General features: G+C 39.6%; 1 protein-coding gene across 8 annotated transcripts in view; it reads left to right on the forward strand.

Annotated features, from left to right (window-relative positions):
• LOC126297733 (uncharacterized protein DDB_G0271670-like) overlaps positions 1 to 21,129 on the forward strand; it is a 177,219-nt gene that overhangs the window by 34,869 nt on the left and 121,221 nt on the right. For 5 of the 8 annotated variants that reach the window (XR_007552571.1, XR_007552573.1, XR_007552572.1 and 2 more), the window contains exons 2-4: positions 1,205 to 1,380; positions 1,472 to 1,636; positions 12,988 to 13,106. The gene's annotated coding sequence lies outside the window, so the exon portion shown is untranslated. Of the gene's footprint in view, positions 1 to 1,204; positions 1,381 to 1,457; positions 1,637 to 12,987; positions 13,107 to 21,129 lie in introns of all 8 variants that reach the window. The other 3 variants (XM_049988876.1, XM_049988877.1, XM_049988875.1) reach the window with 3 other exon arrangements.

Raw genomic sequence — 21,129 nt, forward strand, 5'->3', positions numbered from 1 at the left:
CCAGCATGTTTTATATGTCATCTTATCTATTTTCATTGCAAAGTCACATTTACCCATCACTTTCTTCAGAGCCTGGAGTCGATTCAGAATTAACACACCTTATGGTTTCATACATTATACTTGTGTAGATTGAAGGTTGAGAGTATGTTGCTTCTGACGAACGTCAAGTGTAGCAGCCATCTTGAAGACATGCAGGAACAGTGCCACTCACTGGAACAGGTTGAACTAAGCTTGAAAACAAGTGGGAAGGATGTATCTATACACTGTAAAACTTTCACACATGCAGAATGAAAACTGTATTTTTACAAAAATAGTGTGCATTTCTTTTGGAGTGACCTTCGTATAAAGATATAAAGATGTTTACCAGTTTGTGGAAGTCAATCCGTTCTGAGCTTTCAGATTGCTGGCAGTTATTGTTCAGCATTTTTTGTAGACATTTAGCTATTTGATCCCAGTAGACAAGGTCAGTCGATCATGTTGTTGTAACAATTCCAATAGTGCATCAGTCAGTGAGTTAATGATGATACGTTGCTGTCCATTCACCAACTGAAAAGCTACATTTTAAATGAAAGACTTCCGAATACCGCACCACAGGTGAAATGTGTGAGATGAGGTAAGTGCTGCAGGACTGAATGTGTGTCTTGACAGCTGTTCTGGCTAAAAACTGGGCCTGGCCTCCTTTGACACTGCCTGAGGTGAAGTGTGATGGTGATTAAACCATGTTAATGATAAGGACATACTGGAGTGACAGCTGGTTTCTGAAGCACATTTGTAAATCTAAATCATTTTGTTCGCCTCATTCCTAGAGATGTGTTATAATAAAATAATGCTCAGTTACATACTGCAAAATGTGTTGAAAGTATACCAAATAATTTCTCTTAAGTTCCTTTTCAAATAAGATTGCATCCTGTCATCAAACAATTAATATGTAATGCCTATGTAAGTGTATTCTCTTTTACGATATGTTTTTTGTACTACTTCTATTAGATTTTGTAAGGAATATTTTGAGTTTTGCAGTTTTAAGCGACTGTAACATATGATTTTCAGTCACAAAGAAGTTTATGAGAGAAAAGGTGTGTCCTAGAAATGTCAGAATGTGTGTGTGTGTGTGTGTGTGTGTGTGTGTGTGTGTGTGTGTGGTTTTTTTTTTTTTTTTAACTCACAGCTAAAATTTCGTTTGTGTATTGTAGAAATTTTGTTTCAGGAGTTCATCAAATGGTTGTAACTACAAGATAATTGCTTTTCAACTGAATTGAGGAAATGTAAATTGTTGTCAATGTGGCTGGAGCATTGGCAATTACTGTTTCTCGAGGTAGATTTGTTCAAGAAAAAGTTACTCAAGTTAATTTTGTAATGGAAGTAACAGAGTGAATAATGTGGGTAAGTAATTTGATTAAATGTTTGTTATAAATTTGTTTTATTTTTAGTTGACAATCCATTCTGTGATTAATTACTAGTAATCTTTTGACAGTGCACAATGGCTAACTGCAGTTTCTTAATAAATGGTAACATGAACATGAACATTGCTTAATTCGAATGTGTGACAAGATATTATTTGGGTACATGCCTGAAGAAGAATGTAATCTGATGACTGCCATTACCTGCATTGATGAAGCTCATGCACCTGTCGTCTGCAGTGAGTATCAGTATTCACGATTCATCATGAGACATTAATTTAATCAGTGATCATTGTTAAAGTTATTAGATGTATTTGACAACTGGGAGTTTTTAAGGAGAAAGTTTTTTATTTTATAACCTCTGTAGTTTCATGGGTACAATTATGTGGACTTTGAGGTTTCATTTCATAAAATTAGAAAACAATTTTTACCAACTCAAGACCTTTAGTACACATTCATGTAGGTTGTGTAGATTCAATTTTAGCCACTAGATCACACTATGAAATTGTAAAGGATATTTATTAATGTTATGAAATGGAACCTTGAAGTCCCCATACATGTATCCACCGGCTGAAGAGGACATATTATATGATTTTTTTTTTTAATGCCAGCCGGAGTTTTGATTTGCTAAGAACATAAATGTAAAGGAGAATACTATTCCACTGGGATATTACAGATCAGAGTCCATAAAATTTAGCTGGAGATGAGGCACAGAGAGAATTCCTTTGCAGTCCAGCACATAGATGTAATTGATAATGAATATTTTGTTAATGCTAGTTTTTGTAGCTGCTGTGTGTTGTACAAATGACAAAATCATAGCTACACTACAGAAAAATTGCAATGTATTTTGAGACAGTTCAGTCATAGTGTAACCCTGTGTTTGTGACAAGTACATATTAAGTGACATTCATCAAGTGTCAAATTTCTTTGTGGAATAGTTTTCTGTATACAGCTTTCCAAAGTATTGGTTTTCTGTGTATTTTGTTCAAATAGTTACTGTATTTACTCGAATCTAAGCCACACTTTTTTTCTGGTTTTTGTAATCCAAAAAGCTGCCTGCGGCTTAGAATAGAGTGCAAAGCAAGTGGAAGTTCTGAAAAATGTTGGTAGGCGCCGCCACAACTAACTTCTGCCGTCGAATATATGTAGTGCTACACAGGCATGCTTTGTAGGCACAAAGATAAATACTGTTGCCAATACCTCTGCGTCAGTAAATAAATTAAAAAAAAAGGTGGAAGATGAGCTTTTTTTCTTTGCCCTGAGTTTCGACCACTGCATTTTCATACATTATCCAATGAAGTAAATAAAAATTCCGTATTGTTCATCTTCGAATGTAGCAGAATTTCAATATACTACGAAAATCCGACTGGCAAGACTGTTTAGGATGTTTGTCAATATGGCCAACTCTATGTTCTGAATTTTTTCCTACCTGTGAGAAGAGATGGTTGCTAATAGGAACCTGATGAAATGTGAATCACATGCAATATTCTCTTCACCAGAAGAATAATATGAATATAAACATTTTGCCATGTATTCTTTCGTGTATGCTGCTATCTCATTTAAATCCTGCCTGCCTAATAAACTACGAAAACTAGAGTGACCCAACAGCAAATGCGGAAGACTATATGTATCGTGTCATGTTTATATTCGTATTATTCTTATGCCTAATAGTGATACAGTCGGAAATGAAGCACGGCAACTGACTAGATTTTTAAATCTAAGATGACTCTAATTTCTGTGCAGAATTTGATGTACTAAAGAAGCGGCCGCAAAGATTTTCAAACGAAGAAAAATTTTCGCCTAACTCTCGTTCAGAACATGTCCTATCATAAGCAGTCTATTATTTGGTTCTTGTTGATCATTATCGAAGAAAGTAGTAGTGTAAGTAACAACAAATAGCAGTCTCTTGCCATTGTTTTGCTAATGAGATGATTCTCTCTCTCTCTCTCTCTCTTTTTTTAAGCGGCGGTAGCACGCACAAAAGCAAGCCATGTCGCGAGCGGCGACAGGTTGCAAACACGCACTATCGGAATGCGACAAACAATGCATGACACAGTACAGTAATGCATTTTCAGCTTAGTGTGACGTAAACACCTATAAAAAAAAGGGCACTTATCAGATCAAAGCAAAATAAGCAATTGATTCAAACCAGACGAAGCGCGTGGAAAAGGAAGGATACCTGTATAAATACAGACGGAGTGCCTGATGCATAGCAATGGCTACCTGGTAAAGCTTAACTGCTAAGCTTACGACTCGAACCAAACTACTGTAGAGGTATCGTCATTCATTCGACCTAAATTGTGTCTCGTATTACAATGGACCAACTTTGTTTCGATTTGAAGGTGCGGCCTAAAACTTTTCTCTCCCATTGAATTTCGAGTCTCAAATTTCAGGTGCGGCTTAGATTCGGGAAATTTTTTTCCCTTTATTTCGAATCTCATTTTTCAGGTGCGGCTTAGATTCGATGCGGCTTAGATTCGATGCGGCTTAGATTCGAGTAAATACGGTATACTGGAATACCATACTACTACTACTCAGCTCTACAGCCGTTGAAGGGCCTTGGCCTGCATCACAATATCCTGCTATTGTATCTGATCCATGGCTTTCCGTCTCCATCCTCTGACACCCAACTTTTTCGTGTCTTCTTCAACTGCATCCACCCATCTGCATTTCGCCTCTGCGTCTGCCTCCAGCCTTGCCATCAAAAATCCTCTTACATGCTCTGTCTTCTTCCATTCTGACCCTGTGCCCTGCCCACCGTAGTCTTCTTATTTTAATGGTAGTGACAATGTCAGGTTCTTCAAAAAGGTGTAGTAGTTCTGCATTTGTGCAAAAGTGCCAACCTTCTTGATCATATATTGGGCCATAAATTTAATGTAGCACCTTTCTCTCCCAAATGCTAAGGATAATTTCCTCATTTACGGTCATGGTCCACATTTCAGCACTATACATAACAACTGGTGTTATAATTATTTCGTAAATGAGGATTTTGGATTTTCCTTTTCTCCTGTTTGCATACCCTCTTCGCTCCAAGGCACTTTTCATTATATTCATTCAGATTTGCGAGATTTCTTCTCTGCAATAACTTCATTCGTGCTATATTACGTTCCTCAATTCTTCTCATACATTCTTTGTCAAACCAATCTTGCTTCCTTTGAGCCCATTCATGTCCCAAAACCTCTCCAGCTGCCTCAAGGATTGCAGTCTTACATTGTTTACACAGTACTTCTATATGTTCATTTGACATGGTGGTATCACTCTTCTAATTTCATCTGATATGCTCTCCATATTTCTTCTAACTTCAGTTTCTTAATGTCAAACCTCTTTTGTTTGTGGCCTTTTTGTTTACTCAATAGTTAGATCCTTTGTCTATATTTAATTCTCACTAGATGGTGGTCTGAATTGCAGTCAGCTCCACATTGGCTCCTAACATCCATTATGTCCGATCTGTGTCTCCGATCAATCAATATATGGTCTATCTGATTTCTAGTTTGTCCATCTGGTGATATCCATGTTTCTTTGTGTATTTTTTTTTGTGTTGGAAACATGTACTGCCGACAGTCATGTTTTTGCTTATAGCAAAATCTTCAGCCTCCTCTGTGGGTGCATGTTCATTTATCATTGTAATGTTGAAAAATTTTCCCCTTAATCTTACTATGGACATCCATTCATTGATTGGTGGGAAGCACATCACCACATGTTTCAGTTCTTTAGCGACCACAAAACCTGTTCCAAAAGTATTCATCCTCTTGCCACTATAGAAGATAGTGAAATTTCCTGAGTCCATTATGTCATTCCCTTTCCACCTAATTTCCTGGAGAGCCAATATTTTTATACTGTGGTTGTTTAATTGTGTTAGCAGGTGATGTAGGGCTCCAGCTTGGTATAGCCTCCGCACATTCCATGTTCCTATGTACACATCTCTTATCCTTTTTTTGTTTGCTGGGGTCATCATCAAAATATCTGTGTGGCTTATTCCTTTGCTAGCATTCGCAACAATTGATTTTTTACAGGGGGAGATTGTTAATCTTCCACCCAACCATTTGGGGGGGGGCTGCCCCTTACAGCTCGCAGGGTAGCTGGCTCCATGTTCAGGGAAGCATCCTTAGCCTTTGTAGATACCTCTACTAACTGCAAGGCAGCAGGTGATTTGTATCGAGTTTACTCCCTTAGGGAGTCCAGTATGTGTGGCCCTGCTTGTAGCTACGCAACCTCCAGCATAGCTCTCTGGATCCAGAGCATGCAAACCTCCTCGCCCGCACAGACAGTGCTATGTTGAGGTGGTGTCCCCTGAGGAGGATACTGGAATACCATGCTGTCATTAAATTCTTCATTTTGACTGTTTTATTGACATTAGAAATGTATCCGAAGTTAGTGAAGGAGTTTGTTCTTCATTTTCAACACTTAATATTTCTTCTTTTCTTGTATCATTTATTTGAGTTCACCACTAAATGCAACACAATATTCTATATTTGACATGTTTTTGAAAAATGTCCATGGTTAGTACTTCTCGATCAACTTTTTTTTTTTTTTTTTTTTTTTTTTTAACCATGGATTTGTTATATTGTGGGTGTGTTGCCTGTATCTCTGTTAGAGTAATTAATGCTTTGAAGCTTCCTGGCAGATTAAAACTGCACCGGACTAAGACTGGAACTTGGGACCTTTGCCTTTCGCAGGCAAGTGCTGTATTTACTGAGCTACCCAAGCACGACTCTCAACCTGTCCTCACAATTTTACTTCCACCAGTACCTCGTCTCCTTCCTTCCAAACTTCACAGAAGTTCTCCTGCAGAACTTGCATGACTAGCACTACTGGAAGAAAGGATATTGTGGAGACATGGCTTAGCCACAGCCTGAGGGATGTTTCCAGAATGAAATTTTCACTCTACAGCAAATTGATTTTGAAACTTCTTGGCAGATTAAAACTGTGGGCCAGACAGAGACTCGATCTTGGGACCTTTGCCTTTCACGGGTAAGTGCACTTGCTCGTGAAAGGCAAAGGTCCCGAGTTCGAGTCTTGGTCCGGCACACAGTTTTAATCTGCAGGAAGTTTCAAAATTAGCTCACACTCCTCTGCAGAGTGAAAATTTCATTCTAATTAATGCTTTGTTTTCCACAGCCCGCTTGAAAACAGATGATGTTCACTCTTTTCGAGTTCCATGGAACAATTCACTGCGTAAGAGATTCAAGATAAATACAATCTAGAAAAAGGTTTAATTCCACTATGTGAGATGTTATATTGGCATTCCATCAGAGCCAGATGCCTTGTCCACTGATTTTCAGTATTGCGGGAGCTAATATCAATACCTCTCATTGAATGGGCGTATGTCACTGACTTCTGTTCCTTAAAAACAAAAAATTGTTTGTAGTGCTGTGGACATTTGTTTGAGTCTTGTTATTTCATAACCTTTGATATATGGATTTGGTTTAATTGTTGTGTAGTTCACAGTTAGTTCATATCAGAGAATAAAATCAGTATCGGTGTTTACCCAGACACATCACATAAAGGAAATGGTTGACAACCACCATTATGTAAAGTAAACAAAGTAAAATCATCCTGACTCTCTACTCTCATTCACAGACACATGTTGATTTAAGAAAATAGCACAATTATTCCTTCTGATAAGTCCTAGTTTTTTCCTTGTGACCCTGGTTTTGGAATTGTCACCAAACATCTGCAACAAATGATGTAATCTTTTCAGTCCATGAGATTACTCATCATACATTGAAAACGAATGATCGAATCTCTTCAGTCCACGAGGTTACTCATCATGTTATAAGAACGTTGTGTACCAGGAAAGATTCTACTGACAGAAGTGGCAAGATAGTCTGGTATTTCAAAAGCTGGTGGAAACTGCACTACAAAGTAAGCTCTATCGGAAGAGACAAAAAGCAAATACAAAGCCATAAATCACCCCGAGAGGGCTTGCTGCTCTTTGACAGGTTTGCGCTTGGTTACAATGGAGCCCCAGCCTTTGCAGCGTCTTTTCCCTTCCATGCTGCATGTCTGTCCTCTTGCTATTCTTTTTTCCCCCCCTCCCATGAGGAACATGTCTGGGATGTTTTCGAAAATGTATTCTGCATAATCAGTAGCCTATATCAGGATAGTTGCTCCACTGTTTTTCGTTCCTTTTTTGTTTCTTCAATCCCCTTCTCCTATCCTTTCTTTGCTTCGGCTTTTTAGGTTCCCCTTTTTCTTCTTCCTCTGTGTGCTCCTGAAGGCCAGCCCATGCATCTGACACGTAACAAGTGACTGAGGAATGCGTAATTCCCAGCCCCAGGTTGACAGGTAGGGTTCAGGGTTCATACATACCCCCGGTACAGGCCAGGCTCAGGAAGGGGTGATTTTCTGAGCTGCTACCTTCCCAAATTGCCGATTGGTTCCTCTGTCGGGTGTGACCTGAGGTATGAACAATCACCTAAGGCAAGTGAGCCTCCTTTTGAGGGGGGAGGGGGGGGGGGGGGGTCCACTGGTGAATGAACATGCCATCAGAGACACTGGCAATAATGGGGGATTTCTCGCAAAATCCAATCGTCTTCACAGTCGACATCTACCAAATGTAAACGGAATGAGGCCAACAATTCAAAGACCATCGCAGCTGCATGAAGTTCCTCATTGTTCAATGTACTGAAGACGGTTAGGCGTTTACTACAGTAAATCCGTTTTTTTATTCAGAAAAGTGTTGATGCAAGAGCTGGATCTGTGAAATCCTGCTCTTATTTACAAAATGGTACTTGGCTTTTGATGACTGCTTCAGATTCTCAAGCACAGCTACTACTTGCAACTTTGCTCCTCCATGGCTATCCTGTTCATGCCGAGGCCCATCAAATGCTGAATTCTTCCCGTGTTGTTCTTTACACTAGGCTGCTTGATGGTCTGACTGAGGCGGCAAGAGATAACAACATTATCTGCTACAAAATTTATACCTTATGCGGCACAGTGTAACTACTTGCAGGTGGAAAAGGAGACACCATTTACTGTTGTTGCTTCTGCCCCCCCCCCCCCCCCCCCCCCCAATATGGAGTGAAGTTCATCTTCATTACTGACCACAGGCCCCAGGCCCCAGGCTTCCTACTTTGGCCCTTGCTCTAAGCTACCAGATCAGACTGCCTGCTGTTTGCAGAGGTGGACCCTCTTTCTCAGAAATTATTGCTATGCCATTTGTTAGCAGTTAGTGCTTCCCCCAGTATTCCCGCATATCCAAGAGAATGGGGTCCTGCAGGACTCTCTCTCTCTCTCTCTCTCGTAGCCATCAATGGTCTATCAGCAGCTGTGGGGTCCTCAGTATCACCCTCCTTTAATAGTGAAGACTTTTGCTTTTCACCCACAACCAGAAATTTACCTTGACGACCAACTACTCAGTGTAGTTTTAGCTTGTGGGACTGGTCTGTGATTCTCAGTTGACGTGGACACCCCTTCTTCACCGGCATAAATGAAAGTGCTGTCTGCACCGTAATACACTTCGCGGCCTGAGTAACATCAGCTGGGGTGCAGATTGCACAACCCTCGTGCAACTTTACAAAGCCCTGATGCAATCCCATTTTGATTATGGGAGTCTGAGTTACGGTTCGGCATCACCTTCAGCATGCAGATACTGGATCCAGTACATCACTGTGGGATTAAACTTGTGACAGGAGCCTTTCGTACTGGTCCTGTGAACAGCTCACTTCTGGAGGCTGGGGTTCCTTCATTGTGGATCAGGCACCAACAACAGCCAGTCAATTATGCTACCCATGTTCGCAGCTCACCTTAGCATCCAAACTACCATCTTCTCTATACAAACACAGAAATTCATCTCCCACACCAGTGGCCCAGGTCAGAGATTATGATCGCACTCTGTGTCCGGTCCCTCCTCTCTAAACTCCAGTTGTTTCCTCTTCCACCTCTCCTGTGGGCTCACTCACATACACCTCCATGATGTATCCATGAGCTCCAGCTTAGTCATGACCTGTTGTAAGGTTCGAAAAACTTGGTCCCTCCCGAGACCCTCTGCCACCAGTTTTTCTCCATCCTTGGCACATTCAGGGGTTCAAAAGTAGTCTTTACTGATGGCTCCACGGTTGCTAGTGATGTGTGTTTTGCTTATACTCACACAGGACGTACTGAACTGCATTCATTGCTGGATGGCTGTAGTGTATACACTGCAGAGTTTGTAGCCCTCTCGTGGTCTTGAGCACATTCGTTCCTGCACCAGTGGATCTTTCCTCATCTAAAGCAACTCCTTGAGCAGTTTGCAAGCTCTTGACCAGAGTTACTTTCGCCATTCCTTGGTCATCGCTATCCAGCATTCCCTATATGCCCTCAATGAATGTGGATGCTCTGTGACCTTTGTCTGGACCCTGGGCCATGTCGGGGTCCTGGGGAATGAACTTGCTGATAGCCTGGCCAGTTTGATGGTGGTCCACAGTTTGCTGAACTGTCCCAACCTAGTCACCCTTTGGCGGACTCCTAATCTTCCTGACTTGCTGCCCCTAGTATTAGGTGACGATGCCTCAGTGACTGACGTAGTTTTACATTTTGTTCATGAATGGGGCTTTTACAGCTCTCTTTAAGGGAGGGCCACTTCAACTTATCAGCTCATTGAGGTGTTGGCAGCCCACTCTGTTGCCTCCTCTGCCCAGAGACAGGGTTGCGGGCATCTGTTCTTGATGGTCCAGCCCGGTCCACACCCTATCTGCTCTTTTACTCTTCTCCCCCCTCTGCCATGATCTGTTGGACTTGCTTGTCTTTTGTCCCTCTGTGCTTCTCTTGTCCTGTCTGTGTTGCTAGTCTTTCCTTGGAAATCTCTGGATGATGTACCTCTGGTAAGTGGCAGGGGATCCCCCATCCCTGGGGGATGTATGTCCCTCATTGCACTCGCTTTTCAGAGGCTTCTGGATGCCCTGTAGACATAGCACCTTACCTGCCTTTCTTCCTCTGTCTGCTTTTCTTCTTTTTATACCTTGTCTCATTTATTGACCTTTTGTAGACCTTGGGGTTTTCTTCCACTGGGTTTTGCGCAGTAGGTTACCTCTGTTGTACAGTCATGTAGACCTGATGACCTAGTAGTTTTGTCCCTTTTAACCCTTAGTGTGAAGGTGAATGGAAGATTTAAATTTGGTAGAAGACTTCTGACAAAGTGCAGTACATCTTTTAAAGGAAATTGCATACAGAACACTAGAGCAACCAGTTCTGTTATATTTCTCCAATAATTGTGGTTCTCATCAAGTAGGTGTGACAGCATATATCAAACAAACCCAGAGATGTGCTTATCAGTATAACAGATACTAAAATGTACGGTAGAAGCTCAGGAAATTTAATTAGGAATGTGTGGAAGGAGGATAGTGTTGTTCTTGCAGTATCTTAGCAGTCAGGCTGCAGTGCTGGACAGTGTAACCACCCCACTCATGTCCTGTCAGCACTCCTACACATGCATCCCAATACACCTATATCCACTTATTTATCTACAATTACAGTGTCCCAGCTCTACAGCCTGATTGGCCAGGGTTTTGAAAAAATAACATAGTTTTCTTCCAGATATTCCTGTTTAAGTTTCCTGAGCATATCCACTACATTTTAGTAGTACAAATTTACACAATTAGCAGCACATCTCTGAATTTCTTTAATATCTGTAGTCTTGCTTACTATACAAGAGTCCCAATTGCTGTAACAGTACTCTGGAAATTGTTACTCCACATTGTGTGTGTGTGTGTGTGTGTGTGTGTGTGTGTGTGTGTAATATGAGCACAAGCATGGCAAGCATAGGGCCCTCAGACATTATATCTTATTATTTACCATTATACCATATCTTGCCACATCCATGCCACAGTCATTCACCCTGTCAGCCCTCCTCGTCTGACCCATAAACCATGATGAGTTCTTTGATGTAGACTTACTGTGCCCAGGGACTTTGACTTTGGTCATTCTTCCACTCCGTCATCCTGTATCTTAGTACTGTCTCTAGCTAACGAAGTACAACCACCGTTGTTGCAAGTTTGATCTTCCGGTTTTCAAATTTTTTTATTTGTAGTATTGGCTGTGTGGAGAGGTTGCGCAACATGGCAGATGTCCTACCAGATAAGCAGATACACTGTATTTACATACTGTGTGTGATATATGCAACCTTTTGGGGGCGGGTGGGATGGCATCAAGTGCCTGCATGGCTGTAGCCCCTTATCCATACAGGGGTTGCACTGTTAATGCTTGTTTGTCAACTCCTTATTAATCCCAAGGAGTGAGTGTTTCTCCTATCAGGGAAATCTGTGCAATATACCTGTTCTAGGTAGCTGTTGCTGCATAGGGTAACATCAATGGGAGGGACCCAATTGGAGTGGATGACATAACATACACGCAAACAATATACAATGAAGGAACGTACCTAAACTGTCAGAAAATTGTTGTCATAGAGCTCCATCACTCTCATGTGATATATCAGCTTGATACAATATAGTGTTTTGCAATCCAAAGACATTTTCTCCCTTAATTATGCCATGGCAGGAGAACTGATTTCGGAAACAGTTCCTAAACACAGGAATACTGAGCATATATCTCTGGACACCCAGCCTCATTGGAATTCCAGGAAAAAGACATGTAGCCAATATGGCCAAGGAGTTCCCAAAAGGATGCCTGAGAATTAAAGATACCAGGACCTGACTGACAGACAACCCTATGCCAACAATTCCTAGTGTCCCAGAATAGTGATGTGTCAAGCTTGTTAGTGGCAGCTACATTTGACAAGAAACAGTGTAAAAGTCTTTCTGAGAGTCTATAGGTACCTAGCAACTCCACATTGGCCACATTAGAATAATCCATGAATACAGTTTTAAACACTCCACTCTACCATACTGCAATTGTAGAGCTCCTTTATTAGAGATATTCTACTTTTTCCATGATAAACTGAATTTGGAAGTTAGATGACTCATTATTCTTACATTTATCTGATTGCATATAAGCAGCAAACCTAGTTTTAAATGTTATCTGGCAGTGCAGTTAATGTACGTTTAGGTCTGATAATGTTGCCTTGCACATCTTCTAGTGGTATCAATGGTGGCAACTGGTTGCCTTCCAATGTAGGGTTACCCCCGGAGGGTCTCTGGCCATTCGTAGCTGACTGGTAGGCCTGTCATCCTAACCTGTTAATTCATTTATGTGTTTACATATCTTTATTATAATTAGTACAACTTCATTGACCTGTCTATCTTCTGGTCTCTTACAGTGACTGGAGTGTTTGCCAGTCTGATCCCGAATATGTGCCTCCTGCCGCATGACAATGTCCAAAGGGTTTTCTGGTTTTTTGAAGTGTTTGCATTTTAGATTGTGCAGTATTTATGTTAGTTTCCTGCTATCGGAGAAGCCTGTGACCATTCATATATCTTTTCTTTCTGTAAAGTGTGTGTCTCCTGTCAGTTGAACTGATAAGAATTGCACATACTGGAGCAGTATTCTAATACTTGGTGTAGAATGTTGGCATGTAGGATTTATAGTAATGCAAAAAGGATATAATGTACAGGAGTAATGTGTATTAGAATGCAGTAGTGTCCCTCTTAACTTTCAGAAGACACATGCCTAATATAGAGATCGTAAAAGCATGTATGTTTTATTTTTCCCCCAGGAATGGTGGAATTTTTTTCACAAAAATAACTGGTGGTGGAATATTGATGTACCATGATCCAAAGGAACTTCTAAGTAATTCCTAATATTGATACGGAGCAATGAAGGCAGTCGTACCAAGTGAGTCCTTGTTCAAATTTTACTCCATCATGTCATAACTTGATTCTCTTCCTGTAACATCAGGTTAATACTAACTTTTCCTCTAAATTTAATGTGATGTTTATTTTTGAAATGTTATTTTTGAGAAAGTTAAAGTGGTTATTCATTTATTTCATTGTGTTAATAACATACAAATTAATTAATCGATCTTATTCGGTTGTTAGCTTATTGTTTCTCACAGGCACAAAGTCGAGAGCTTCATAAGGTAGCCACTTTATGAAAACTTATTCTGAAACATGCATCTGTGCATAGTAACAATTGCTTCTGGAAAAGGACTGTTAATTATTTAATATCAAGATGTTCTTGAAAGTAACCAGCTTCTTTTAACAATGTATATGGGTATTGCTCTTATCATACATCCTTTGATCTTGCAGTCCTTGCTTACTAGGTGCTGTTCCATACTTCACTCCTACATGCATGTGCGCGCGCGCGCGCTCTCTCTCTCTCACACACACACACACACACACACACACACACACACACACACACAAAATCCACCTCCTAATCCACTCCTCCATGTCTTTGAGTGCCACTTGCAACTCCTTCTGTCTGCACCAAAGTGAGCTCACATTCCTAACCATGAAGTTGGTGCCTCTTCCTCCCAGTCATCAGCGACACTTCCCTCCCAACCTTCATCCCAGTCCCCATACCGTTGCTCCCCTCACCCACTCCACTTCGGTACAACTCTTCACCCCAGTTGAGCTACAGTACCAATGCAATGTACTCAGTTGGGACAATGTAGCTGTACACGTGTGTGCACAAGGATATAAATTTTGTAATGTTGCTCTGTTTAGTGACATTGTATCAAGTCTTTGCTTTGACTTTTTTGGGTATATAGTTCGTATATCTGTTAGTTTGTTATGTGTTTTATATAATTTCTACAGCCTCCTTGATGGTTGAGTTACAGTAATTTGAAGTGTGTGAGTGAGTCCCTATCTACTCAAATGTGAAGACAACACTCCATAGAATGGAAGGTAAATAATGTTGTGTTAGTCATATGTTGGTTTTTCTGATAAGTCTTCATATAGAGTACTTTTGAGGTGCCATAGTCCTTTGCAAATATAGTTTTAGCACAGTTCAGCACAGCTGTCCTTAGATTGGTATACACAGTATCTGTGATATACTGGCTGTGCCCAGGGTCACATTGTAATAAAGCACATCACATCTGATGTAGTGAATGATGTTTCATAGCAGTAGTGAAGAAGAGATGCAACACACAATGTACAAATAAAATGTTAATGGCTACAGTCCACATAATCCTAGGTTTTTGTAAAGGAAGTAGATCTTTCCTCACTACTCCCGTATTAGCTGTTCCTGCTGCTTCCAAAAGCAGGAAATTGTGCCCTACATTCTCTAGCAGTTATTTCACCATTACATTCCTCATTAGGAAATCAAGCGTCAGATACACTGCATAGTGATCCACTATTTGTGAACTTATGGCAGCACCCATAATTCTGACTTACTGAAGAATAACAAAAATGAGAAACAAAAGTGTGTGGTGATTATGCCTATTTGATTTTACACAAAGATTGTACAATGAATTTGGAACTTGTACACAATGTGATCTACAAATATTTTTCAGGTTCATAAGTCGGATGCTGCTGCACTCAGTACTAAATTATAATGGGAGCTGGTTTACTGTCAGCTCACCATTGTAAACACCACTGACAGATTACATTCAGTGCTTGAACCTTGGAACAAATGCTTGCACTAATAAACTTCTGACACACTGAATAGTTAACTAACTACAGAAAGTTTGTTCCTTCACATAGGAAACTGGATCTGGCAAACAAGTACAGTACTTATGACATATTGTTGGCAACTAAGAAGTTAGGATTGAATCTGAGTTTTAATGCAGTGCAGTGCATAGGGAAGTTACGTAGGAATTTTATGGAGTAGGATCAGATAGTGATAGTGGGTGGAACAGGGAGTAGTTTTGATAAGGATGGGGAATATGACATAGGTGGTGACCTGGTAAAGATAGCTACTCAAACTGGTGGCACTAATGTGAATTCCATGCAACTGTTTCAGCATCATGATCAGCCTCATCTTAATGTGGCTGTTAGGCATGTTAACATGGGGCTGGAGAAGGCACTAATGGCAGAGGAGGGGTCACATTGCTGTGGTGCCAGTTGAGTCGATCAGTATATCGGCTTTCACTAAGTATGGATTGCACCTCAATAGGTACGGGAAGGGGAGGCTGGCGAAGGTTATAGGTGACAGTGTAGTGGGTGGTGGTGGGATCACTCGTGTAAAAATTCGTATAGTAGTTGGTGTTTGAGCTGTATCTTTTTTAGATTGAAATCAGCTGATAGGTATACCTGCTTGAAGGAAGTCCCCCTAACTAATGAATCACCTTCAGAGGGTGTCATGTTCCCAAGTAGAGAAGGAATTAGCATATTTCATCAAAATATAAGAGGTATTAGAGATAAAGATAGTGAACTGCTAATATGTGCTGACTCAGAAATTATTGCTTTATTAGAGCACCACTTAGATAATTTGACAATTCAGAGACTTCTTTACCAGGATACAGATTAGCTGGCTGTTTTTCAAGGAGTTTGTTGCAGGATGGGGGGTGACCATGTACGTAAAAAACAGTATTCCACTTGAGTCCATAGATGGCATTGCGCTGAACAGATATTTGAATGTTGTGCAGGGATAGTTGAATTTAGTGAAGCTAAACTTCTAATTGTTTTTGTTTATCGGTCCCCTAACTCTGACTTCAGAGCATTTCTGCTCAAGCTAGAGAGTGTTCTTGATTCACTTTATAGGAAGTACCAGAAATTAGTTATATGTGGTGACTACAATATTAATTTTGTATATGATCATGCAAGAAAGAGGATGTTGGTAGATATTCTAGATTCATGAGATCTGATGCAGGCCGTTTTTCTTCCAAATTGGGTGCAGGGGAATAGTAGCACAGCCACATACAGTATTTTTATTCATTCTTCATTACTAGATGGGCATTCTGTTAGTAAAAGGGTGAATGGCCTTTCAGATTATGATCCACAAATTTTAACACTAAAAGGCTTTTGTACAGAAACAAATGTCATATATAATTACAAACTATGTAGGAAAGGTAATACAATGGAAATAGAGTTTTTTAAACCTTGTAAAGGAACAAGAATAGCAGGATGTTTATAGTGCCGATAGCTTAGTGACAAATATCCTTAACACATTTTTCATGATCTTTGAGAGTTGCTTTCCATTAGAACATTCTAAATGAGGTACTAGCAGTAAACTCAGCTGTGCAGTCATCAGTGCCTGCCAGCAGTAAAAGGCAGCCAGGGTGGCTGACTAGTGGGATAAGGATATCATATAGAACAAAGCAGGAATTATATTCAAATGTTAGAAGTAGTCACAATCAAGCTACTGTAGCCCATTGCAAACAGTATTGTAAGGTTCTTAACAATGTTGTCAGGAAAGCAAAGACTACGTGGTACAGGAATAAAATAGCTAATTCACAGGATAAAACTAAAACCATGTGGTCAGTGTGAAGGAAGTATCTGGTCAGCAAGACGAGGTCGACGATATAGAGTCAGTTCGTAATAAAAATATTTCTGTTACTGATAAATCAGATATATGTGCAGTATTTAACAACCTTTTTCTGAGCATTGCTGGTGAGTGAAATAGAAATTTAGTTTCTACAGGGAATTGCATAACACTCTTGGAAAATGCCTTTCCAAGATTGATGTCTGAAATACTCCTCTGTGATACAGACAAGGGGGAGATTGAATCAATAATTAAATCAGTGGAGACTAAGGACTCTCATGGATATGATGGAGTGCCTAGCAGAATATTAAAGTACTGTGCTGCACATGTTAGCCCTGTAATTAGCCATATTTGCAATTTTTCCTTCAGGAATGGTCAGTTTCCTGGACGATTAAAGTACTCAGTAGTAAAGCCGCTTTATAAAAATGGAGAAAGGGATAATGTAGATAATTTTATACATATTTCTATGCTATCAGTGTTTGCTGAAGTTATCGAAAAGGCTGTGTATCTAAGGATAATTGATCATTTTATATCACATCATTTGCGATCAAATGTACAGTTTGGCTTTAGAAGTCGTTTAACAACTGAAAATGTTATATTCTCTTTTTTGTGTTAGGTACTGGATGGGTCAAACAAAAGGTTTCGAATGCTAGGCATATTTTTTATTTATTTTTATTTAACTAAGGCGTTTGATTTTGTTGATCACAAAATATTGCTCCAGAATTTGGACCTTTACAGAATATGGGGAGTAGCTCACAATTGGTTCACCTCTTACTTTAACAACAGATAGCAAAAGTTCATTATTCACAGTGTTGAGAATGGCTTAGATTTGGGGTCTGAGTGGGGTACGGTCAAGTGGGGGTGCCCCCAGGGATCAGTGTTGGGGCTACTCTAGTATTACGGGTAATTCTAAAATACTTCTGTTTGTTGATGACACAAGATTTGAAGTAAAGGATGTTGTGTGCAACATTGGCTCGGTTTCAAATAGTGCAGTTCATGACATAACTCCGTGACCTGTAGAAATTAAACTAACGCTAAATCGTAGTAAGACTCAGTTTTTGGGGATATGATTAGTGAAACTGAACAGTTCAGGTTTCTAAATATTCAGATAGATATTAAACTGTTGTGGAAAGCCCATTTTTACTCTTAGAGCAGTATCTGAAGTAAGGGATCATTAGAGAAACAGGCAGTTCAGGCAATAAGTGGTGTAAGTTCGCAAAATGTCTTGTCGACTACTGTTCGCTAGTCTGGGTATTTTGACATTAGCCTCTCAATACATATATATTCTTTACTATCATCTTGTTATCAGTATCAGCTTATTCCCAAGAATCAGCAGCTTTCACTCAGTTAATAAGTGTCAGAAATCCAACCATTATTTGGATTGAACTTTGTGCAGAAAGGAATGCAGTATACTGCTGCATCCATTTTCAATAAGCTACCACAAGAATTAAAAAGCTTCTGTTCTGTTGAGGAGGCGCTTGAAAAATTAAGCTGATTCTTATGTTATGCTTTTGATTGCGTTTACTTTAACTTATGGCTTGACTTTTTTTGGGTTCATAAACATTTTATTTTTATCTGTTCTTACTTTTATGTTGTAATTTCATGTACTGACACATTCCATGACCTTGGAAATTTGCTCTTCAATTTGGTCCTACAGAACATGACGTGTAAATAAAAATTTAAAAAAAGCACAGTAAGCCATGTATTGTACCACTTTAAAACCTAAAATTAATTAATATCAGTCAAAGATTTGACATACAAAACTGATTATTAAATTATAAGACAATTATGAATAAAAATTCTCAATACAATGGAAAAACAGCCAAAGTTGCAAATTTCAATTTATTTAGTTGATGACTAGATTTGGATCAGGACCCATTTTCAAATCCTACAGTTAGTCAAAATAGTATTTTCCAAACTGCAAGAACCATGTCAATATAACAGACATATATGTATAACAAAGTGCGAATAAGTAGTTACAGAGCATACAGATAACTACAAAAAAAAATGTATCTTAGGTAAGTGTGATGGTATGCAGAATCTCACCGAGTTCTTTTGAGCTGTTTGTTAGAAAGTTAGCTATTTCGGATGTCAGCTCTAAAGAAACAGGTAATCGTTTTCAATGATAGGGATGTTAGTTTCTTTAAATGATTGGAATCAAAATGATTGAGAAGCATTATTGTGTTTCTACATTTTGATTGTGAAATTTTCCTGTTGTTTAGAGTAGGATTCTAATATCTGAAAACACATTTACAGGGAATGCTAAAAGGTTTCTTATTCTTTCTCAGACATATACACTATGTGATCAAAAGTATCCGGACACATGGCTGAAAATGACTTAAAAGTTCGGGTTGCCCTCCATCAGTAATGCTGTAATTCAGTATGGTATTGCCTTGCCTTTAGCCTTGATGACAGCTTCCACTGTTTGAGGCATATGTTTAATCAGGTGCTGGAAGGTTTTGGGGAATGGCAGCCTGTTCTTCACGGAGTGCTGCACTGAGGAGAGGTATTGATGTAAGTCGGTGAGGCTTGACACAAAGTTGGTGTTTCAAAACATCCCAAAGGTGTTCTATAGGATTCAGGTCAGGACTCTGTGCAGGCCAGTCCATTAAAGGGATGTTATTGTCATATAACCACTGCCACAGGCAGTGCAAACAGGTGCTCGATCCTGTTGAAAGATGCAATCGCCATCCTCAAATTGCTCTTCAACAGTGGGAAGCAAGAAGGTGCTTAAAATATCAATGTGGGCCTGTGCTGTGATAGTACGATGAAAAAAAAAAAAAAAAAAAACCCCGAGGCATGCAAGCCCCCTCCATGAAAAACAAGACCACACCATAACACCACCGCCTCCGAATTTTGCTGTTGGCACTACACACGCTGGCAGTTGGCGTTCACCGGGCATTCGCCATACCCACACCCTTCTATCGGCTTGTCACATTGTGTACTGTGATTCGTCACTCCATGCATTTTTCCACTGTTCATTCATCCAATGTTTATGCTCCTTACACCAAGCGAGGCTTCATTTGGCATTTACTGGCATGATGTGTGGCTTATGAGCAGCCACTCAACCATGAAATCTAAGTTTTCTCACCTCCTGCCTAACTGTCATAGTACTTGCAGTGGATCCTGATGCAGTTTGGAATTCCTGTGTGATGGCCAGGACAAATGTTTGCCCATTACACATTACGACCCTCTTAAACTGTCAGCTGTCTCTCTGTCAACAGATGAGGTTAGCCTGTACACTTTTGTGCTGTACGTGTCCCTTCACATTTCCTCTTCACTATCACATTGGAAACAATGGACCTAGTGATGTTTAGCAGTCTGGAAATATTCTGCTCTCTCGTGACGTCTAATGACTACTGAGATCGCTGATATGGAGTACCTGGCAGTAGGTGGCAGCACAATGCACCTGATATGAAAAATGTATGTTTTTAAGGGTGTCCAGATACTTTTGATCGCATAGTGTATGTTTAACTGGAACAGTGTGTATAATGAACCAAGTTTGTATCCATATTCATATCTGTATAAAATGAATGAGTGCTATGTGAAATCAACACTATGTCACCAAAGGTACCACATTAAAACTTCTAGTAGCTAAACCTTATTAACTACAGATAACCCCTTTCGGACCAACTTGTTTTGTCCTTTAGAAATTAATCTTCTTTTAGGTTCCTCGTCTTTGTGAACCAAAGACATTGTAGATAGTGCCATTTTCACCTACACCTTGATTCCCCATGGAATCATGACACTCTTTTCAGTTTTGGATATTTGTACCTATAGTGTACAGTAAAAATACACACAACATGGCATTTAAGTTACTTTTTTGTCATTCGTACATGAAAGATTGACTAATAATTTATTAAAATGTCATAAGTAAAACTTTGTAGAAAGTAAAATTGTTTTTTTTGCATCGGTGTCAACATTATCCTTAAGACATTTCAAAGTTGATTTCTTTTTGTGTTGTCCACATCATGTCTGCCCCTTTGCTTTCGTCATATAGTGCCTATGATTATGATTATGATATGATATGATATGATATGATATGATATGGTATGATATCTTGCTTCTTATGGGATTTCCTTCTCTGAGGGTCTGAGACAGTTTGCAAGAGACCGTCTCATAAAATGTTTTTGCCAATACTTAGTAAGTTCGTTATAGTTACCCATTGTGTAAGTGCATCAGGATGTTGGCATTCTTTCATGGTTTTTGTATTTCACATAAAGAGTTGCCAAGCATATTCTGCTTACACATTTAAAGGGAATATTATGAGTTACCAGTACAATGTTTAACTTTTAATTTGTTTTCTATATTTGACAGCATTTTCTTCATATAAGTCTACTCCTTCCATAGGTTAGGTTATTTTTATACTGGGTAACATACTACAATTGATTTTGATTTTCTTTTTTCTTAGCTGCTTGATCTATTGTTTGGTTTTCCCAACAGGCGTGTGTGAGTCAACAATGAAATTGTCATTAACATTTTATATAGACTA

The sequence above is a fragment of the Schistocerca gregaria genome, chromosome X (assembly GCF_023897955.1).
Source record: "Schistocerca gregaria isolate iqSchGreg1 chromosome X, iqSchGreg1.2, whole genome shotgun sequence".
Taxonomy (NCBI): domain Eukaryota; kingdom Metazoa; phylum Arthropoda; class Insecta; order Orthoptera; family Acrididae; genus Schistocerca; species Schistocerca gregaria.